The sequence below is a fragment of the Populus euphratica genome, unplaced genomic scaffold (genome assembly GCF_000495115.2).
Source record: "Populus euphratica unplaced genomic scaffold, PopEup_1.0 scaffold458.1, whole genome shotgun sequence".
Taxonomy (NCBI): domain Eukaryota; kingdom Viridiplantae; phylum Streptophyta; class Magnoliopsida; order Malpighiales; family Salicaceae; genus Populus; species Populus euphratica.
In genome coordinates, this window is record NW_011500340.1 from 33894 (window position 1) to 49491 (window position 15598).

The 15598-nt window shown below is 30.2% G+C and overlaps 1 long non-coding RNA gene across 1 annotated transcript in view; it reads left to right on the top strand.

Moving 5' to 3' along the window:
* The window catches only part of LOC105113820 (uncharacterized), a 20757-nt gene that overhangs the window by 4997 nt on the left and 162 nt on the right, over positions 1 to 15598 (top strand). The window contains exon 2 of the long non-coding RNA XR_840025.1: positions 11089 to 11095. This is a non-coding gene — a long non-coding RNA (uncharacterized LOC105113820). The remainder of the gene's footprint in view (positions 1 to 11088; positions 11096 to 15598) is intronic.

Sequence of the window (15598 nt, forward strand, 5' to 3'; positions counted from 1 at the left end):
ACGAGTGAGTAAATTAATTAAATTATCTAGAATATTCATAAAAAAATAAAATAAAATTAAAAAATCATGCCTATGGATTTTTCCTTGTAGATTCTGTTTTAAAACATTATGGGCTATTTTTTTTTTGTTGTTTTTGTTACTTAGTCTTTTTTTTAATTTGATACTTCTAAATTTTTTATTAATTTAAGGTTAGGATTAATGATTTGGCTAAATTAACTTAGCAAGGGTTTCTCACAATGTTTTAAAAAGGTTTTCTCATTAAATCAATGCTCAATTTAAAAAAATCAAATTCAATTTTATTGATCAAATATAATTTAAACCATGAGAACCAAAATTGATATAGGAACAAATTCTCATTCTTTTTTGTTTTGGGTTTACTACCGAGGCATGTTTTAAATATTTTTATTCCCTAGACTTGTTTTGTTTTTCAATTTTAAATTATGTTTTTTTGATGTTTTTACATTTTGATCTAACAATTCATTTTCTTCACCTTGTGGTCTTTAAACTTGAGAGAAAGAGTTGCTGAAAAATAATAAAAAGAAGAAGTTATTTGCTCAATTTTGAAAGAAAAATTAAGCAAGCTTGGTGTTAGAATATTTCTCTTGATAAGAATAGTATTAATAAGGTGATTTTAGATTCCATAAAGCTTGAAAAAATAGATAGGATTGGAGATAGAAAATTTTTACTAATTTTATTTTGTGTTTTTGGATATTTTTTAAGTTGTTTAGCTAGGGAATTATTATTGGGGGTTATATTAGTGCTTATGAGGTGTTTTAGGTAAAAATAGGTTCTAAAACCATAAAGAAAAACTCCTAAATTTTCCAATCACCTATATGGTCATTTGACTTTGAAGCTAATTCTATGCTTCTTCTTCTTGTTCTTCTTTTTAAAGGATGGATAACTTAAAAAATAAAAATAAATAATGAGATGATCGTAATATGCAAGCTTGAACTTGGTATGCATTCCCACCACAAGCTCGCGTGCCTAAGTTTATTTTTTAAAAAGGTCAAGACATATTGTGCCATCCAGACTTGGGCATCTAGTTTGATTTTTTTTTTTGTGCTTTTTGTTTTTTTTTTTAATTTCATCTTTTTCTATTTAGTTAATTTATAGTTAGGGTTGATAATTTGTCTAGGTTAATTTGTGAAAGTTTCTCAAAAGGTTTTAAAAAGATTTTATTTATTTTTTTCAATTTTATTAAAGTTTTTTTATTGATTTTTTTCAATTTCATCCTTTAACATTTGGTTGATTGAGAATTAAAATTTATAATTTATTTCTTCTTTCTTTCTATAGAGTTATTATAGTCTCAAACAAACATCACAATATTAGGTAGATGTTCAATTTTATGAGTGTCTATTTTTATTATCATATAATTAAATTAAAAATATTTCAAAAAAGTTATTAAAAATCTAGTAGAGTCCATGACACAAGTTATCTATTTGATTGGTGAACCCAAGTTGACTTGAACCAATATAATATGTTGATGTCTAAAAATTAAAAAAAAAAACCATTACGTTTTAAACTTTTTTCTTAAGATTTTTTCTATACAAAACATGTTGACAACTCATGAACATTTCTTTTTCTACATTAGCTATTGTCATGACAAAACTTCTCTTACTCATTAAAAAGTATTCCACGATGTAGTAAGGGCAACTTATCAATTAATTTGTTATGACCCGATTACTAGATCCATGACCAGACACATAGATATACAAAAAATTTCTTTAATTAAAGTTCTACACAACCTTTAATACATAATTAATTCCTTAATATAAATCAATTATCTTGATACAATTTAATAAATGTGAAGCACTAACTAGACATGATAAAATAATATCAATTACATGCTCCTAATGACAACAAAGTTGACTCCTCTAGTGGCTCTAGAGCTGGAACTTTGGAAAGTATTGAATTGGCTGAGTCTAGCCTTTCTGATTCTTATCCAAGCTCCACTAACCCTAACCCTAGTTTGAATCTTGACCCGCCTCTCCACCCAACCTCTATGAAGGGAGGTAATACTCCTTAGCCATCGGGGTTCTTTCAAACCCCTGCTAGTATCTCCTCTGACCCTTCTATAGAACACCCTACTCCTTCATCTGTTAGACCGTAAATGGATGCCAGGGAAACTCAACTAGGTACTTCTTAGTCTCTTAGTTTTGTTCACTTCCTTGATTTTGCATTTTATGCTTCTTGTCATTTTAAGGACACAGATGTTGATAACCCTATTTATTTATGGAAATTCTATTTAATTAGTTTGTTACCGGAAAGTTCCTTGGCTATACTTCTTGACACGACTAAAAGATTGATGTCTTCTCCCAAATGTAGGAGTGTCGAAGTAATAAATAACCCGGCAAGACCGGGGTCGAACCACAGGGAGGTTATTTGTACAAATTATAAATAACAACAATAACAATAACAATAATACATTAGTCATCTTATTCAATTAATGCTAATACTTGTAAATCTCGTCAAGCATTCATGATTATAACTTATGTTAACAACAAATCAAGTTCCTTTCATAGCTCAGGTGTCGGTTATACCATACATTATGGGCTATGAAAGTGCCAAACATTTGTTGTACCAAGTGTTATGTAACATAAATCAAGATTAGTCATTTAACAAGCAAAGTATTAAAGAGTGAACAAGATAGCAAATATAAAACATGTTAGTATCAAACATTAAAGTCCATATTAAGTTTACATTATACTTATTCTTACACCATTAGTGTAACCTTTTCACCTTGACATAATTAACTTAGCTAGACATAATGAAAGAAAGCAAAATAGATAAACAAAATAAGAACATAAAAGTTAACTAAGTAAAGGAAAGGAAATGAAAGGCATAAACTTAATATTAATGAAAACAAAGCATAAAAAATACAAAGAGAGAAAGGAAGAGCATGATCTTGATCTGGAAATCAAGATGCCTAAATGCATGGCAAATGCCTCCTTTTATAGGCCAAAAATGGGAACTATTGATTTGATGACTAATTGATAAGTGGGTGACCAACTTTTGACTTGGTGACAATCCTTATCTTCTCTTGTCTGCCCAAAACGTCATTGATAACGTCAAAATTGGAGCCAGTTGTAAACATGAAAGTTGTAGGCAATTGTCTCAGCTTTCTTGTGTAAAAACTTCAGCTCATTTGGACTTCTAGAACTCTAGATATGGCCAAAATACCGAACAGTGCTCGGGCTGGAAGACAGATTCGGGCTTCTTTGTTGTTGCTACAATTTGGACTTGATAATGGCCTTTTTAGATCTTGGGCTCCATATGAAAGTTGTAGGCCTATGTCTTACCTTTCCATCCATATAAATTGGACCTAAATCTGAGATCTGTAGCTCCAGATATGACCCAATTACCGAACAGTGTTCCGGTTTGGATTGCACCGACATCTCTTTTCTAAGTTTGGCCATCTCTTTATCCTTGCAATTTAAGTTCTTCAAGTCATCAATCAATCCTTTCATTTATGTGATAGGCCTGCATTAAAAATAGATATTTACCATAAATTATAGGTATCTTATATTATTAGATACATTATTATAAAACATATTTTAGTTAAGGAGTTATTGATATTTCAAGTGCAAAATGATGATATAAAACCATGATAAAAATGCACTTTTAAGTACTAATCACTTCTTTATCTCACTATATTACTAAAAATTAAAAACATCAAGCAAAATTTACACTCTATGATTCTGGTTGGTTAATCTTTGCAATCTCCTTTAAAAATGATATGCTGGAAATTCAAGGTGGTGGACCATATTATATTTTTGGCAGGTCACTCATTCTTAAGGTCATGCCTAAATTTTTCAACTTTAAGCTTATTGATATAACCTTGATATAACCAAGATGTCGACCTAGGTAAGATTTCCAAACCTACCTCTTTGGTGCTGGACTCCTATATGCTTATCTAAACTTGTTAGTGTAATTCGGAAACCTATATATTGTGATGAACCTACTACCAATATGACAAGGCTCAGTTATGCTTGAGTTCTTATTGAGGTTATCTTGTTCTCCCTAATGGCTCAACCCTTGCTCAGTAGGTTATGTATGAGTCACTCCCTCATTTCTGCAAACAATGTCATGTCTTGGTGCATACTATTTCTACATGCAACAAAAAGGCCCGAGATATTTATGATGGTTTTGGCAGTCCATTTATAGAAATTGTTACAGTTGAGAAACAACAACCATATAGTCAGGGCCCTACTATTAATACCCTAGTTGATTTTATATCTACTGAAGCTACCATCTCTCAAATCAAGAGGCACTTATCCCCTAAGCGTAAAAAGACTAAACTTGCTGCATCATCCACCCTCGAACAAGCCTCAAGATCTATCCACTATATTGATAACTGTAAGGATATATTTGCCTTACTGGTTAAAAGACAATACTTAACTAGAAGCAATGCAAGCGAAATTGTTGCCCACCCCTATTTGGGAAAGTAGGGGACTTCCAAGGGGCATGTTCCTATTCATAATAGCTCTGATGATTCAGCACCAACATCTTCGATATAGTTTGGTCGGGGGCTTCCTACATTGTTGGTTATCGCTGTTTGCAAGTTTTTTTTATATTTTGTGCAGTAATCTTGTTGGTTGACTTGTTGCTTATTTTTTTCTACTCCTATTTATTACATTGTTTGGGCTTTTTTATTTCTCCTGTGCAACTTAATCTCTTCATGGTTTTTTCTTGGTGGTTGCAAAGTGTTTCCCTTATCTTGTTTCACTAGTTTTGTGCTATGCTAATTAATGGCTTACCTGTTCCTATAGGAGCTATTGGCTGTGGCTTTCTTTGGGTTTACTGTCTTTGATTTATGCAGGTTGTTGACTGGGTTTGCTGATAATGTATGCTACTAGTTTCCTTCTGGCTTTTTATAGATTTGTTTCTTGTATTCTGTTTTGGCTTTGTGGGAGTATGTTCTCCTAGCCTCTTTTGTTTTTGGGAATTTGTTCCCTTTCTTTTAGTCTACTCTACCAATGTTAATCCGAGCCTCTGTTGGTGTTTAACCTCGTTCTAGAGATTTATGTCTTGGTTGCAAGTGGCGTTCTGCTTTATTGGTCCCTTCCTGATGGTTCGATTTGGTAGCCATTTTTTAGGGTTTGTTTCAAGGAGCTTGTTCCCTTTATCTTAAGGAAGTTTGTTTTCTGTTTTTATATATACCTGTATAGTTGACTTGTTGGTTTTCAATGATGTTTTATTTTAAAATATAAATTTCTTACCTCTAATAAAAAAATCAATTACAATCAAAATAATAGGTTTTGAAAGTCCAATAAAAATGACATGCTAACAAACAAGCTATAAGCCTAAAAAAATAATAATGAGAGGGTGAGTTCAACAACTTGGTGAATAAATAACATTCATTATACACCTACGTGGTAATACATCAATAAGAAATATATACAAGCTTGGCTTCATGCTTTTAGGTGAGTTTCACAAGCAGACCATAACAAGAAACATCATGAGGTAAGGCTCTTCAGAAAATCCATATGTAGTCAATATGATGCTCTATGCCATGGAATGATTAGTTACTATAGGTTGGTGACTCTCTCGACTAATTAGGATTTAGAACTACATTATGCACAAAGACTAATACTACCTTGCTAGTATAAGTATTCTGATTGACATGCCATTATATCATAAGTAAACAAATAAAATGATTTTTTTAAGGTTTAACTTATACAATCAATCAAATGAGGAGTTATTAATTCAAATGTATATAATATCTCATATCAAGAAATCAACAAGCAATCATGCTCTATCATAAACAAAAGATAATGAGCAATATATATTTTATTAAGAAATATTATTTACTCATCCAACTTTAAAGAAAAAGAAACACATGAGTAAATATCGAAAGAATCATATTGATGCTTAGAAGGTGGAATATCAGGAGTATCTGAATACCAAAAATATCATATTTAAAATGACTTGAAACAAATAACAAAAGAGATTAAAACTCTAAGATTAGAGACCAAAATAAAATTATAAAACTGAAACAGATACATTCGATCGTTCTCAAAAATATTCCAAACTGACCAAACTTAAAAAAACCAATCAACCCCACACTGCTTAGTCAATTGGTAGATCGAAATTGACCAACTGGTCATCTAAAGCCATTAGGTCAACTGATTGACTAGTTTAGATAAACCAATTGACCGATTGATCAGGATTTCAGATTCTTAATCCACTAGTCTCCTGACACGACTAAAAGATTGATATCTTCTCCCAAGTGCAGGAGTGTCGAAGTAATAAATAACCCGGCAAGACTGGGGTCGAACCACAGGGAGGTTAATTCTACAAATTATAAACAACAGCAATAGTAACAATAACAACAACAATAATAATAGTAGCAATAATAATACTAATAATACTACTACTACAAGTAGTAGTAGTAGTAGTAATACTAACAACAACAACAACAACAACAATAAAGAAGAAGAAGAAGAAGAAGAAAAAGAGTTGATGAGAACTTTGAGATGGAAAATTAACGTAAGGATTAAATAATGATAACAAACAATGTCAAGGTTAGAGGATCCACTAATGGTATGTCAAACAAGTATAGTATAAACTTTTATTATTCAATTGGAAACATGTCAAGGTTAGAGGTTCCACTAATGGTATATCAAACAAGTATAGTATAAACTCTTATTATTGAATTGGAAACCACACACAAAGGAGGTTCCAATCAGATTATATATTGTTAACATGATTACATTAGTCATCTTATTCAATTAATGCTAATACTTGTAAATCTCGTCAAGCATTCATGATTATAACTTATGTTAACAACAAATCAAGTTCCTTTCATAGCTCAGGTGTCGGTTATACCATACATTATGGGCTATGAAAGTGCCAAGCATTTGTTGTACCAAGTGTTATACAACATAAATCAAGATTAGTCATTTAACAAGCAAAGTATTAAAGAGTGAACAAGATAACAAATATAAAACATGTTAGTATCAAACATTAAGGTCCATATTAAGTTTACATTATACTTATTCTTACACCATTAGTGTAACCTTTTCACCTTGACATAACTAACTTAGCTAGACATAATGAAAGAAAGCAAAATAGATAAACAAAATAAGAACATAAAAGTTAACTAAGTAAAGGAAAGGAAATGAAAGGCATAAACTTAATATTAATGAAAGCAAAGCATAAACATTACAAAAAATACAAAGAGAGAAAGGAAGAGCATGATCTTGATCTGGAAACCAAGATGCCTAAATGCATGGCAAATGCCTCCTTTTATAGGCCAAAATTGGGAACTATTGATTTGATGACTAATTGATAAGTTGGTGTCCAACTTTTGACTTGGTGACAATCCTTATCTTCTCTTGTCTGCCCAAAACGTCATTGATAACGTCAAAATTGGAGCCAGTTGCAAACATGAAAGTTGTAGGCAATTGTCTCAGCTTTCTTGTGTAACAAATTCAGCTCATTTGGACTTCTAGAACTCTAGATATAGCCAAAATACTGAACAGTGTTCGGGTTGGAAGACAGATTTAGGCGTCTTTGTTATTGCTACAATTTGGACTTGAAAATGGCCCATTTAGATCTTGGGCTCCATATGAAAGTTGTAGGCCTATGTCTTACCTTTCCATCCATATAAAATAAACCTAAATCTGAGATTTACACCTCCATATATGACCTAATTACCGAACAGTGTTCCAGTTTGGATTGCACCGGCATCTCTTTTCTAAGTTTGGTCGTCTCTTCGTCCTTTTAATTTCAGTTCTTAAATTCATCAATCAATATTTCATTTATGTGATAGGCCTGCATTTAAAATGAATATTTAATACAAATTAAAGACATCTTATATTATTAGATATATTATTATAAAACATGTTTTAGTTAAGGAGTTATTGATACTTCAAGTGCAAAATCATGATATAAAACCTTGATAAAAATGCACTTTTAAGTATTAACCATCTCTCTAAAATCACAAATATTTTAGATTTCAACTCATACCTTAAAACCCATAATGATTAATCCATACTTTTTAAATTAATCCATCAACTAAACTAAAAAACTCAAACTTTGACTCCCTAAATCTCAATAAATTTGAAATCATAATTAATAATAATAATTACACCTATCAAAATATAAATCTCACCTTAAAAACCTATTTTCTCGAACTCATTTCTCTTTCTCTCTCTCCTCTTCTTTTTCTCTCTCTTTTGATTTTCTCTTTTTTAATTTCTAATCTTTTTTTTCTCATCTTATTTATATTTATTAACTTTATACAATTACTAAATTGTCCCTTATTTATATCTATTGTTTACTCCTCCAAGGGTATTTGTTGCCCTTTTCTATTAAAATCTTTTCTTTTCTTTAAAAATATTACATTTTACCCACATTACAAAATTGTTGTCCTTGAAACTTGATAGAAACACTCGAAGACTTACCGAATTTTTCAAAAAGGTAAGGATAGTTGTCGTGAATTTTGTCCTTGAGCTCCTATATCTCTTTCTCATATGAATGACCTTTTTAATTCTCTTTCACTCAAGCTATTTTCTTTTATCCAAGTTTCCTTACTTGTTGATGCACGATAGCTTCCAATTGCACCTTATAAGTCATATCATCTCTTAAATCAACCTTATGAACTTTCAATACATGAGATGAATCTAGTATATACTTCTGTAACATCAAAACATGGAATACTGGATGAATTAATGACAAGTTTGGTGGTAGTGCTAACTTATATGCAACTACTCCAACTATCTCTAGAATCTCATATGGTCCAACTTTTATTCTAGCTATCAATGTAAATTTTTTTTCATAATCTATATCTTATTCTTGATTATAACATTTAGCAACTAGTCTAGCTTTGTTTATAACTATTGTTCCATGTTGATCAACATTGTTTCTAAACACCGATTTTATTCTAATTATTAATTGATTATCAAGGCTACGAATTAGTTCTTAAATTACATGATCAAAACATTGATATTTTCTCTTAGATGCAGGAGTATCGACGTAATAAATAATCCAGCAAGACCGTAGTCGAATCACAACAAGGTTAACTATATAATAATAATAACAATAATAATAAAAATAAAAATAAGAATTTAAAGAAGACTTTGAGATGTAAGATTAATGTGAAGATTAAACAATTAAAATAAATGTCAAGATTAAAGGATCCATTAATGGTATTTTGATTAGTACTTAAAAGTGTATTTTTATCATGGTTTTATATCATCATTTTGCACTTAAATTGCAAGGATAAAGAGATGACCAAACTTAGAAAAGAGATGTCAGTGCAATCCAAACCGGAACACTATTTGGTAATTGGATCATATCTGGAGCTATATATCTCAGATTTAGGTCCAATTTATATGGATGGAAAGGTAAGATATAGACCTACAACTTTCATATGGAACCCAAGATCTAAAAAGGCCATTTTCAAGTCCAAATTGTAGCAACAACAAAGAAGCCCGAATCTGTCTTCCAGCCCGAGCACTGTTCGGTATTTTGGCCATATCTGGAGTTCTAGAAGTCCAAAAGTATTTTGACCATATCTGGAGTTCTAGGAGTCCAAATGAGCTGAATGTTTTACACAAGAAAGCTGAGATAATTTCCTACAACTTTCATGTTTTCAATTGGCTCTAATTTTGACGTTATCAATGACGTTTTGGGCAGAAAAGAGAACATAAGGATTGTCACCAAGTCAAAAGTTGGCCATCCACTTATCAATTAGTCATCAAATCAATAGTTCCCAACTTTGGCCTATAAAAAGAGGCATTTGCCATGCATTTAGGCATCTTGGTTTTCAGATCTAGATCATGATCTTCCTTTCTCTCTTTGTATTTTTTTTGTAATGTTTATGCTTTGCTTTCATTAATATCAAGTTTATGCCTTTGATTTCCTTTCCTTTACTTAGTTAACTTTTATGTTCTTATTTTGTTTATCTATTTTGCTTTCTTTCATTATGTCTAGCTAAGTTAATTATGTCAAGGTGAAAAGGTTACACTAATGGTGTAAGAATAAGTATAGTGTAAACTTAATATGGACTTTAATGTTTGATACTAACATGTTTTATATTTGTTATCTTGTTCACTCTTTAATACTTTGCTTGTTAAATGCCTAATCTTGATTTATGTTGTATAACACTTGGTACAAAAAATTCTTGGCACTTTCATAGCCCATAATGTATGGTATAACCGACACCTGAGCTATGAAAGGAACTTGATTTGTTGTTAACATAAGTTATAATCATGAATGCATGATGAGATTTACAAGTATTAGCATTAATTGAATAACATGACTGATTGGAACCTCCTTTGTGTGTGGTTTCCAATTGAATAATAAGAGTTTATACTATACTTGTTTGGCATACCATTAGTGGAACCTCTAACCTTGACATTTATTATTATCATTGTTTAATCGTTACATAAATATTTCATCTCAAAGTTCTCATCATCATCTTCTTCTTCTTCTCTTTCTTTTTCTTTATTATTATTATTATTACTACTACTACTACTAGTATTATTATTATTGTTATTGTTATTGCTATTGTTATTGTTATTGTTATTATTATTGTTATTGTTATTGTTATTGTTATTGTTATTGTTATTGTTATTGTTATTGTTGTTGTTGTTATTATTGTTATTGTTGTTGTTATTATTATTGTTGTTGTATTATTTTTATTTATAATTTGTACAATTAACCTCCCTGTGGTTCAACCCCGGTCTTGTCGGGTTATTTATTACTTCGACACTCCTGCACTTGGGAGAAGACATCGACCTTTTAGCCGTGTCATATTTCAAACAAGTATAGTATAAACTTTTTTCTATTACTCAACTAGGAACCAAAGGAGGTTCCAATCAGATTATAAATTGTTAACATAATTACATTAGTTATCTTATTTGAATAATGCTAATACTTGTAAATGTTGTCAGTTATTCATGATTATAACTTATGTTAATAACAAATCATGTTCCTTTTATAGCACAAGTGTCAGTTATACCATACGGTTAGGCTATGAAAGTGCCAAGTATTTGTTGTTTCAAGTGTTATACAATACAAATCTAGATTAACCATTTAACAAGGAAAGTATTAAAAGTGAATAAAATAACAAATACAAAGCATGTTAGTACCAAACATTAAGGTTTATATTGAGTTTATATTATACTTATTCTTACACCATTAATGTAATTTTTTCACATTGACATAATAAACTTAACTAAACATAATAAAAGAGATAAATATAAATAAACAAGAAAAAAACATAAATAAGATAAAAAGTTAACTAAGCAAATAAAAGGAAATGAAAAGCATAAACAAGAGATTAATTTAAACAAAACTTAAGCATTATAATAAAGAGATAGCAAGAACATGATGTTGATCTGAAAAATCAAGATACCTAAATCCATGGTAAATGCCTTATTTTATAGGCCAAAAATATAAAATATTGATTTGTTGACTAATTGTTGAGTGAGTGGCTACATCTTGACTTAATAACAATCCTTATCTTCTTGCCTGAACAAAACATCATTGCTAACATCAGAATTTGAATAGACTTAATTCATGAAAGTTCTAGAAAATTGTCTTAGCTTTCCAACAAAAAAACATTGAGGTCATTTGGACTTCTAAAACTTGAGATATGAGCTGAGCATGAAATAGTGTCTGGGTTACAGGACAAATTCGGACTTCTTTATTGTTACTAAGATTTGGACTTCCAAACAATAGAATTGAGTCTTCATGAATGTTTTAGACCAATATCTTAGCTTTCTAACCATATAAACTAAATTAAAATCCAAGATCTATAACTCTATATATGATTAAATGACTGAACAATATTCTAGTTTGGACTGAACCAACATCTCTTTTTTAAGTTTGGCCTCCTTTTTGTTTTCTCAATTTTAGTAGTTGGACTCATCAATCAATCTTTTGATTTATATGATTGACCTATATTTAAGATGAACATTTATCATAAATTAAAGGTATCTTATAGTATCAGTCTTGTTATTATAAAACATGTTTTAGTTAAAGAGTTATTGATACTTCAAGTGCAAAATGCTGATATAAAACCTTAATAAAAATAAAATTTTAAGTTCTAGAAAATTATCTCATCTTTTTAACAAAAAAAATGACGTCATTTGGACTTCTAGAACTCGAGATATAGGTTAAACACTGAACAGTATCTAAGGTGCAGGATATATTTTTACTTCTCCGTTGTTGCTACAATTTAAACTTAAAAACAGTTTTTTTAAATTTTAGACTCCCATAAAAGTTTTAGGCCTATATCTTAGCTTTCCATACATATAGAGCAGACCTAAATCTAAGTTCTACAGCTCCAAATATAACCCAATAACTGAACAGTATTCCAGTTTAGACTGAATCGGCATCTCTTTTATAAGTTTAGCCATCTCTTTGTCTTTTCACTTTTAATAGTTAATTACATTAATTAATCCTTTAAATTGTAAAATATGCATTTACTATAAATTCAAGCTATCATATATTATCAAACTTGTTATTATAAAACATGCTTAAGTTAGAGAATTTAATGATACTTTATATGTAATATAATAATATAAAACCTTGATAAAAATACACTTTCAAGTACTAATCAGGTCTCCCTAACAAGATGTGACTTGTTTGCATTGCTACTACATTGCACATAATTTATTAACATATTTCCTAATAAAAAATAGAACCACGATCTGTTTAGTCACTTTCACTTTACCATTGTTATTTAACCATTGCAATTTATATGGTTTAACATGCTTAACAGGACTCAAATTCAGTTTACTAACAAGGGTGGTCCCACAAATATTAACACAACTTCCACTATTTGTAATTAAAGGTTTAATATGCTTAACATGACTCAAATTCAGTTTATTAACAAGGGTGGTCCTACAAACATTAACACAACTTCCACTATTTATAATTAAAGGTTTAACATGCTTAACATGACTCAAATTCAGTTTATTAACAAGGGTGGTCCTACAAACATTAACATAACTTCCACTATTTGTAATTAAACCACACACCTTACTTTGTACATAATAATGCGTATGGATGATGTTCTCCCTTTATTGATTAGTTTCATCTCCCTTGACTTGAACTTAAAGTGTTTGCCTTATAACTAAGGACTCCTCACTGGTAAAGCTAACTCATCCCCATCACTATCCTTTAATGGTGGCATGCTTTCACAATCAGATCTTTCACTTTTAGATTCTATATCACCATTATCTCTAATCATCATAATTATCTTGTTTAGATACTTTAAAGTATAATGTCCATATCCCCAACACTTAAAACATTTAACATCATGAATATATTGATTAGTACTTAAAAATGCATTTTTATCATAGTTTTATATCATCATTTTACACTTGAAGTATCAATAACTCCTTAATTAAAGCATGTTTTATAATAATATATCTAATAATATAAGATACCTTTAATTTGTGGTAAATGTTCATTTTAAATGCAGGCCTATTAAATAAATGAAAGGATTGATTGATGACTTTAAGAACTTAAATTACAAAGGCAAAGTGATGACCAAACTTAGAAAAGAGATGACAGTGTAGTCCAAACCGGAACACTGTTTGGTAATTGGGTCATATATGGAGTTGTAGATCTCAGAGTTAGGTCTACTTTATATGGATGGAAAGGTAAAAAATAGGCCTACAACTTTTATATGGAGCCCAAGACCTAAAAAGGTCATTTTCAAGTCCAAATTGGAGCAACAACAAAGAAGTCTAAAACTGTTTTCCAGCCCGAGCACTGTTCAGTATTTGGCCTATATCTGGAGTTGTAAAAGTCTAAATGACCTGAATATTTTACATAAAAAAGATGAGATAATTATCTACAACTTTCATGTTTTCAATTGGATCTAATTTTGACGTTATCAATGACGTTTTGGGTAGACAAGAGAAGATAAAGATTGTTACCAAGTCAAGAGTTGGTCACCCATTCATCAATTAGTCATCAAATCAATAATTTCTAATTTTGGCCTATAAAAGGAAGCATTTGCCATGCATTTAGGCATCTTGGTTTCCAGATCAAGATCATGCTCTTGCTTTCTCTTTGTATTTTTTGTAATGTTTATGCTTTGCTTTCATTAATATCAAGTTTATGCCTTTCATTTCCTTTCCTTTACTTAGTTAACTTTTATGTTCTTATTTTGTTTATCTATTTTTGCTTTCTTTCATTATGTCTAGCTAAGTTAGTTATGTCAAGGTGAAAAGGTTACACTAATGGTGTAAGAATAAGTATAATGTAAACTTAATATGGACTTTAATGTTTGATACTAACATGTTTTATATTTGTTATCTTGTTCACTCTTTAATACTTTGCTTGTTAAATGACTAATCTTGATTTATGTTGTATAACACTTGGTACAACAAATGCTTGGCACTTTCATAGCCCATAATGTATGGTTAAATGCTTAACACTTTTATAGCTCATACTGTATGGTATAGCTGACACCTGAGCTATGAAAGGAACTTGATTTGTTGTTAACATAAGTTATAATCATGAATGCTTGACGAGATTTACAAGTATTAAAATTAATCGAATAAGATGATTAATGTAATCATGTTAACAATCTATAATCTGATTGGAACTTCCTTTGTGTGTGGTTTCCAATTAAATAATAAGAGTTTATACTATACTTGTTTGACATATTATTAGTGGATCCTCTAACCTTGACATTTGTTATTATCATTATTTAATCCTTACATTAATATTTTATCTCCAAGTTCTTATCATCATCTTCTTCTTCTCTTTATTATTATTATTATTACTACTACTACGACCACCACCACCATCACCACCACCACTATTATTATTATTATTATTATTATAGTTGTTATTGTTATTATTGTTGTTTATAATTATTTTTTATAATTTGTACAATTAACCTCCCTGTGGTTCGACATCAATCTTTTTGTCGTGTCATATATTTAGATTGAGTTTTAGATTTACCTTTGGCACTAATTAAGACATTAACTTTAGCCTTTTGTGTTTTGGTTCTAGAAGGAATAAAGGACCTCGGCCAGACAGTACCCTCTCTTTAGATTTGGCTTTCAAGATGATGAAGAACTCGGATTAAATGCTGGCTGGATATGTCCCTTTCTAAGTTGTCTCTCTACCTTCGTAGCCATGTGAATCATGTTCTCTAGCTCCATATAGTGCTAAAGCTCAACAACATTGGCAATGTCCCGATTCAACCCATTAAGAAATCTAGCCATGATGACTTCTCTATCCTCAACAAAATTAGCTCGAATCATTACAATCTCTATCTCTTTGTGATATTCATCTACTATCTTATAACCATGATTCAGACCTTGGAGCTTCAGATATTGACACGATCAAAAAATTGATGTCTTCTCTCAAGTATAGGAGTGTTGAAGTAATAAATAATCGAGCAAGACCGGAGTCGAACCACAAGGAGATTAATTGTATAAATTATAGATAACAATAATACAACAACAATAACAACAACAATAGTAACAATAATAACAATAATAGTAGTAGTAGTAGTAGTAGTAGTAATGGTAATAGTAATAATAATAATAATAATAATAATAATAATAATAATAATAGCAATAATAATAATAATACAAGAAAAAGAAGAAGAAGAAGT